Source organism: Poromitra crassiceps (genome assembly GCF_964638095.1).
Source record: "Poromitra crassiceps genome assembly, chromosome: 7".
Taxonomy (NCBI): Eukaryota; Metazoa; Chordata; class Actinopteri; order Beryciformes; family Melamphaidae; genus Poromitra; species Poromitra crassiceps.
Window position 1 is genome coordinate 6048632 of NC_139628.1, and position 7322 is coordinate 6055953.

General features: G+C 47.5%; 1 long non-coding RNA gene across 1 annotated transcript; it reads right to left on the bottom strand.

Annotated features, from left to right (window-relative positions):
- Positions 1-1381: 1381 nt before the first annotated feature.
- LOC310780021 lies at positions 1382-4583 on the bottom strand. The gene is made up of 3 exons (XR_014552893.1): positions 4479-4583; positions 3230-3292; positions 1382-1633 (listed from the first exon to the last, which is right to left on the bottom strand). It is a non-coding gene; the product is annotated as an uncharacterized lncRNA (long non-coding RNA).
- Positions 4584-7322: the final 2739 nt, after the last annotated feature.

Below are 7322 nucleotides of genomic sequence, written 5' to 3' on the forward strand. Positions count from 1 at the left end.
GCTTGCCTTCAGCTATCTTCATCATACGCGCAATTATTTGTGCTAAGAGCTTTGAAAAGCACCTCTTACACGCTAAATACACCGCTGTGCTTATCATTATTCTCCTTGCTGCCAGTGCAGTACCAGGTAATTCCTTTTCAGTACGTCATTACGCACAGACATGCCACCCCCAAATTACGCATGCATGGCGCAAACTGTGTTAAAGAGAATGCGAGACGGGAATCTGATTGGTTTGATAGATGTTATGCCGAGGCATTGCCAGGCCACAGCTGTGTAAACCCGCCCAAATCCCGTTTGCGCTGGCATTTTACGGGCACGGAGGATAGCAGATGACTTGGCACAGCTCCAATTTGCGCATGTGCCTGGCATTACCCCTGTGTAGCCTACATTAAGTGCAAGAAAGATTGGACACAAAATGATCTCAAAAGGAGGGGAATGTTTAATGAACAAAAAAAGCATAATGTGAAATTAATGAATGTGGAAAAAAAAAATTAGGGTCTTCTGCCTCTCCCTCCTCGCCGGCGGGGCCCTGCTCTGCGGCCGGCTGCAGGTGGTCCGCCTCCCTCATTGCGGAGCAAGTGAGGCGAACAAGCCATTCCCGGGGCGCTGGCAGAAGGACAACGAGGGGGCTTGCTTGCCCCAGAGCAGCAGCGGGCACGCTCCACGACCCGGCCTGGGGCCTGCCTGTCCAGCATCTGCCTCAGAGAGGCCAGCTCCTGCCTGACCTCCCCGAAGCCGGCGTCCACCCGCTCCCCGAGCCGCCGGAGGCCGGCATCCACCCGGTTGAAACCGGCCTCCCGGAGGACAAAGAAGGGGTGGTGGCAGCCCTCTGCTGGACGGCGGTGATTCCGGGAGTGGCCCGTCCCTGACGGCTCTGGCTGGTCCCGGGGGTTGGAGACACCGCTGCCGCTCGGGAGTGGGCAGGGGGGAGGGAGGGATTGGGTGGGGGGCAGAGATGGTGGGGGACTGGGACCGGGAAAAGAGGAGGGGGGACCTGGGGGTGGGGGCCCTCGCCGTCCTCTCCTGGAATTGCAAATAAAATATTTTATGAGCATTCAATCTGTTTGTCACCGACTCTGAATGGTTGTTCTATGTGACTGTTTTCATTGATGACAAGTTACAGCATCTGCTGTTCTGACAGGAACTCAATTCCCTAATGGTGTGCTTGATGCTGTGTGCGCATAGCACGTGTCCAACATTTTACCAGCACTCATTACGCACACCGCACACTGCTGATTTCTACTCAGTATACAACCGAGGACACATGTATTGATATGCTATCATTGGGTAGTGTCCCGCTAGCCTATGGGGATCTATTATTCGAAACAAAGGAAATATGCATCATTGGATTACCTTCTACGCCGCCGACTTGCGAGCCTCCAAACCCCTCCACGCTGCCCTGGGGTATGGAGGCGACCTCTTCCAAGGGGTCCAGGGTGTTGTCGGGATCATCTAGGTGGGGGCCACCTGCCAGCTTCTGCTTCGCTCGGCGCCTGACATCCCCGTGCCTCTTCTGGCATTGCTTGGCGGTTCTAGGGATGCCAGACGCCGAGCTGACGCTAGCAGCTATGCGGCGCCAGGCTTCGGACCTTGCGGAGGCATGGTTCCCCGTCCCACATTGGTTGAGCTCGACCTGGATGGATATGTATGCATGGATGGATGGATGAATGAATGAATGTGTGAGTGAAAGGGTCGTTTTATAATAGCTATTCAGAATTGATGGTGGAAGGATATATCACCTCATGCACGAGAACGTCCATCTCTGCTTCAGTGAAGCATTCTACTCTCTGTCTATGGTTTGTTTCTCTTTCTCTTTTTCTCTCTCTCTCTCGTCTCTCTCTCTGCCCTGCTCCAGCCACTAACGCTGGCTTTTAAAGGGGATGGGATAGGCGACTTTGATTGGTTTATTGACGTGAGCCCAGCTGGCACATGGCCACACCTGTAAATAATTGTTGCTTTACGCCGGGATTCCACTGAGTGCATTTGCATTGCGTTGGGGCTGTGCTCCGGTTTTGCTCCGTGCTCCGCCAACACTAACCGGCTGCGTGCAGAGCACGTCACGGCTCCGCTCCGCCAGACAGCTGGAGTGACGAGACCGACAAGTTCCCGCGAGACTATTTGTATGTGGGATAAATACAACAACAAACAGGCAGAAGATCATTGTTCCCAACTGGAGAAGCAGAGGAGGGGTGGACTTGCTTGGTGTTGTCCTTGTAAAAAGGATGTGTCGTGTCATATATTATATATATGTCCTCTGGCTTGATATTGAATGCTGTAAACAACTCTGACCTGTTGACTCCAGGCCTGGCTTCGCCCAACTTGCTGCGGCTTTGCTCCGACATCCGGGAAAAATAGAAGCCTTGCGTATCTGCTTCGGAGAGCTCCGGATCGTCGGAGCTGGGACGCAGTAGACACGCAACGCAGCGGAGTAGGTGGGAGTTGACACATTGATTAGAGTGGAAACGTATCGGCTCCGAAGCCGTACCGGAGCGCAGACGGACCGAACCCGGACTCAGTGGAATTTGCGCGTTAGGCATGGTCATTTACTGCTTTAGCGCGGAGCGCACAGGCATTTTGCGGTGCACGGAGAATAGCAGAGCACTTGGCCACGCCTCCAAATTGCACTGCGCGTTAAAGGCCAAGCGCTAATTAGCGCGTTTGGGAAGATAGGGCCCAAAGACTTTTCAGACCCAATTCCCTCAAATTCAAGGAGCCAACATAGCATAGTTTGAGACACAGACCAAGGTGATTTACTACAACACTGAGAATCTTCTAATGAGAAGTAGCAGGCTTTACAGAAGCTCACACACAACTATTAAAAAGAGAGAGACTTGAATGTAGAACACTTCTCACCTCCTATGTTACAGTGATGGCAAACTGTTATTTTTCAATTTATAGTCCTACTCATGCACAAAATCGATACATTCAAGGATGTTCAAATTCACAAAATTACAAGAATTTCAAAGACGCATGGGAACCCTGTGGATGATTATGTGATCTCATCTGCTCAGCCATTTTTATTTCTCAAAGATGTTGCTTGCTCACCACTGATTTGCCTAGTCATGCCATTCCAACTTTGAAGATAAATCTAGTTTTAGAAGCTAGGTTGACACAGTAGTCAATTTTCAAGCTAAGTTTGAGGCTTAGTATCTAAGCACTGGGCACAATGAGTCAAACAACGACAGCTCAATTACAATTTCAGATTAGCAGCAAGTGTGACATTGCTTACCTCCAGCAGCAGCCTGACAATCTGCAGGCACAGGAGTGGGACCACCAGCTGCTGCCTCTGATTCTAAAAAAAAAAAAAAAAGACATTATCAAAGCTAATTAATGATTACAGCACAGTCATGCAGAGTGTCAGGGGTTCACAGTACAGGTGGTTTGTGCAGCAAGTGTGGAGCTCTGTAGCAGCTCTGAACAATGTCTGGCTATTTAGTAAGGTGGCCTCCAGCCTTGTTTTAAGAAAACTCCTGGTGACATCTCACATGTGGCTGGGACTAAACAATTGGCCCGCTTCATAGAAAACACTGCATTACATATCATGTAACTCCATTCTGCCTACAAATACACAGATAGGGTTTTTTGTTCCAGATCACGCTGCACAAGTACGTACAATGACAATTAGGGCTGGGTTAAAAAAAACGATTCTCAGATTTTTAATCAATCTTTGTTTTAATCCTATGATATCGATTCATATGTCCAGAGATTTTTTTTTATTAAAAAATAATAATATATATAATATATATATATATATATATATATATATATATATATATATATATATATATATTTATAAACATAGGCTATACGCTATGTGTGGTACACGCTGTGTGTGGTAGTTGAAACATAGTTTCAAGTTGATGTTTATTTATGTTTGTAGTTTAAACAAAAACATAAATACTGTAGGCTACATAAATGGAAATGTTTGATCATTAATATCTACTTTTAGAAATTATATAGGCTGAAATCAAATCACTGTGCATAATTGTGAAAGTGTCTTTATTGACAGATGCAAAGTCTGTTATTTACCCTTTGTCACCACCTGGTGAGTAAATATATGTGTAACTAAAACCGGTCTGCAACTTTTTTTCCCATGTATCTACCGGTCCTTGGCGCAAAAAAGGTTGGGAACCCCTGTGTTACATAACTGGACAGTCATGTAATTCAAGTTACAGCTCAAAAAACATGTTTTAGTATCACTAACCAAATCAATATTGAAATTAATCGAATCCGAATCGAATCGAATCAGGATTAATCGATTCGGAACCTTGTGAATCGGAATCGAATCGATTCTTGAAATTTGAACAAATACCCAGCACTAATGACAATATCTCAAATAGTTCTCCAGTGGGTCTACTCTTAACATATCCACGATTGCCACTGCAGCTCTGTTGCAGCAAGCAGGCAGGTTACAGCTCCAATTTTACATTATCAGCAGGTGTGACATTGCTCTCGTTATATGTACAGATACTACACACCTTCCATAGGAGGGATGCTTTGGTTATTGTTGGTTCTCTGTCATAGTTGTGGATTTGGATTCAGTTCAGTCACAATTGCCAAGTCCCACTCCTGCTCCATCCGAGTATTGGCCTCCGCCTCCAATTTCTGCACCTGGGCCTCCAGACGCTGCCTCCGCTCCAGATGCACTTGCTCCTGAGCAGCCCTAAGCTGCGCCTGAGCGGAGGCAGCGTCTGTTTGGGCTCGAAGTGGTGGAGGCAGTAGTTGGCCAGCTGGTCCAAGCGCTCACAGAGCTCATTCCGGTGAGTCACGCCTTGTGACAGATCATGCTGTGAAAAGAACAAGACATTATTATTGAATAAACATGTAGCAGCACATCAAAATAGAGCAACCAGTCACAAGATGGCCGCCCTGTCAGACAATCCAATAAGAGAAGACATCTTGGGTAGCGGAACTGGGGATTGGCCGAGACAGGGCCGAATGGGAGGGCAGAAATGACGTGCAGAACTGATGGCTGGTTGGTGGGAGAAACAGAGGTTTGTGTGGGAAGAATATGGTGACAGGAGAAAAGTTTCTCTGCCTTGTTTTAGCGTCGATTGTGGCTGAAAGTTCAGTTCTCCATAACTGAGAAACATAACTGAGAAGAGTGCCTCTGTGTAATTCTGACTTGTTACAATAGATGTTTTGAGCTTGCTGTGGAAACATCTATTGTGCATTGCAAGCAATTTCGGTTTCTTTTTCTTTGCTTTTCACCCAAAACACATTGAATACCTCCCAAATTATGTTTTATTTGTATATAATTTTGTTATTGTTTCATTTCAGACATCAGTTTAGTGCCATCAACAATTGACCTATCGCTAAGCCCCACCCCCCGTCCTCACTCGGACAAACACTGACTAGAGTAAATGGCAGCCGTCACTGTCAAAGTTACATCCCAAGACGCTCTTCACAACTTTTTGAGCCCTGATATCGTCTAGAAGCATTTTCTATCATGCGAGTGACACCAACCGCTAGCAGCCTACTAAGGTGGACACAGTACAGCTACGAAACTGTCTAAATGTACTGTTACTCACAAAATACACCTACCCGAAATAGGATAAACCTCGCCTGGAGATCTGCGAGCGGTCCTGGGGGCACAACCCTCGGGAGGCACAACTCTCAGAATCTTGGACGGCGATGGGTTTTGGCGCTGCATCGTTTCTGGGAGGTATGAGGTTTGAATGATTGCAGAGGAATGACGGGCAATGGTTGCTCCTTTAGGCCAGCCCTCTAATTAAAGTGGTTGGATTATGAGGACAGAAACCGAACCAATTACTTAACAGCGTGACATTGGGTGACTACACGCATGCGCATGTCAAGTTACTGCAGTGGGTACGTTCAGACACACACAAACCCCAAAGCACATATAGGAATTCCAGATACCAAACGATGAAATGCGGGTGTTTTGGTGAAATTCATAAGTGCACTAGATGAACCGCTTACATGAACACATCGGGCTCTATTTTGCCACTGGCCTTAAATGCTAAAAACACGCTTTACGCCTGCCTACTGCTATCGTCCCGCGTCAGTTTGGGCTGTCGGGAGGATACCGTCATGTTTTTACGCCCCTGAAATGCGCTTTACGCTGAAGAGGCGTGGTGCAGTGCCAGAATAGGCCAGAATGGGCGTTTTGGCCTTAAATACCAGCCTAAAGTGATCTTCCCAACGGATGTTAATTTTGCGGTTAACGCTTTTCAAAACCAGGCCTTATTCAGTGCGCCGGGGATGCACCCACCGCGTGATCCTATTTTGTGCACATGCCTTTCCAAAGCAGGCCTATCCCTGTGCGCCGGGGACAGGCTAGCTAGTGAATTCCCTTAACACATTGAGTGCCAGCGACGCCATATGGCGTCATTAGAAATTTACCGTAGAGTGCCAGCGACGCCAAATGGCGTCAATAACTCGAAATTGTTTTTTTGACGGGGGGGTGTCCATCTCAGCTTCTTACATCGCCTCTTACAATATCAGAGGTATTGAATGTGTCTAAACTATTTTACAGAACCCTTAGGTGGCGACAGCGCTCTCCAGATGAGAGAACGTGGAGTAAAACACAGAAGAAGTCATTGGGGAAAAGGAAATCGCATCGCATCCGTCCGTATGCAGCGGCTTCATTGAAGCATAACGTTTAGCTGTGCCCCTGCAGCAGCCAATCTGCTATCACAATTGAGCACCTCGGTGTCCGCTGCAACAGCCTCCGTGTCCGCTGCAACACCCATTCGCATGATCAGACGTGGATTTGTTATTATTCTCAAGTGGAAGCATGGGAGCTGGTACACGCGGCTGTAAAAAAGCTGGATCTAGCGGACTTTTTCAGTGCTGAGCACAGGCAGAGCAAACAGCAGAGCTGAGCCGAGCAGAGCAGAGAGACACTCCTCCCACAACGGGGGGGGGGGGGGGGAGGAGGAGGGGGGGAGGTGGGGCACGCAGAGCAGCACACAACACGACCCAGACAGACCCAGACAGCAGGACAGGGTTGGCAAACGCAAGCCAGAATATCCGATGCCCACCAGCAGCAAAAGATCAGCAAGAAGCTGCAACCAGCAGCGCACGCAGGGGCCAGCGCTGCTGGTTTCAGCTAAAAATATTATTCTTCCAAACAAAATTCCCTTGCCTTCACTGTTTTATTGAAGGAAATTATTTTTGAGGTGTGACTACATCAGAAAATTAGCTTCAGAGTCAGTGATGTGCTTGAAATGTTTAATTTCACAAAAGGCTCATTATCTCAGCTCGTAGAAAAAAAGGCCTGTTTTTCGTTCAATCAAGCTATCTTCTCCGGCTCATAACTAAAGAACGGAAAATGGGATCAATAAACTTTTTTTTGCAGG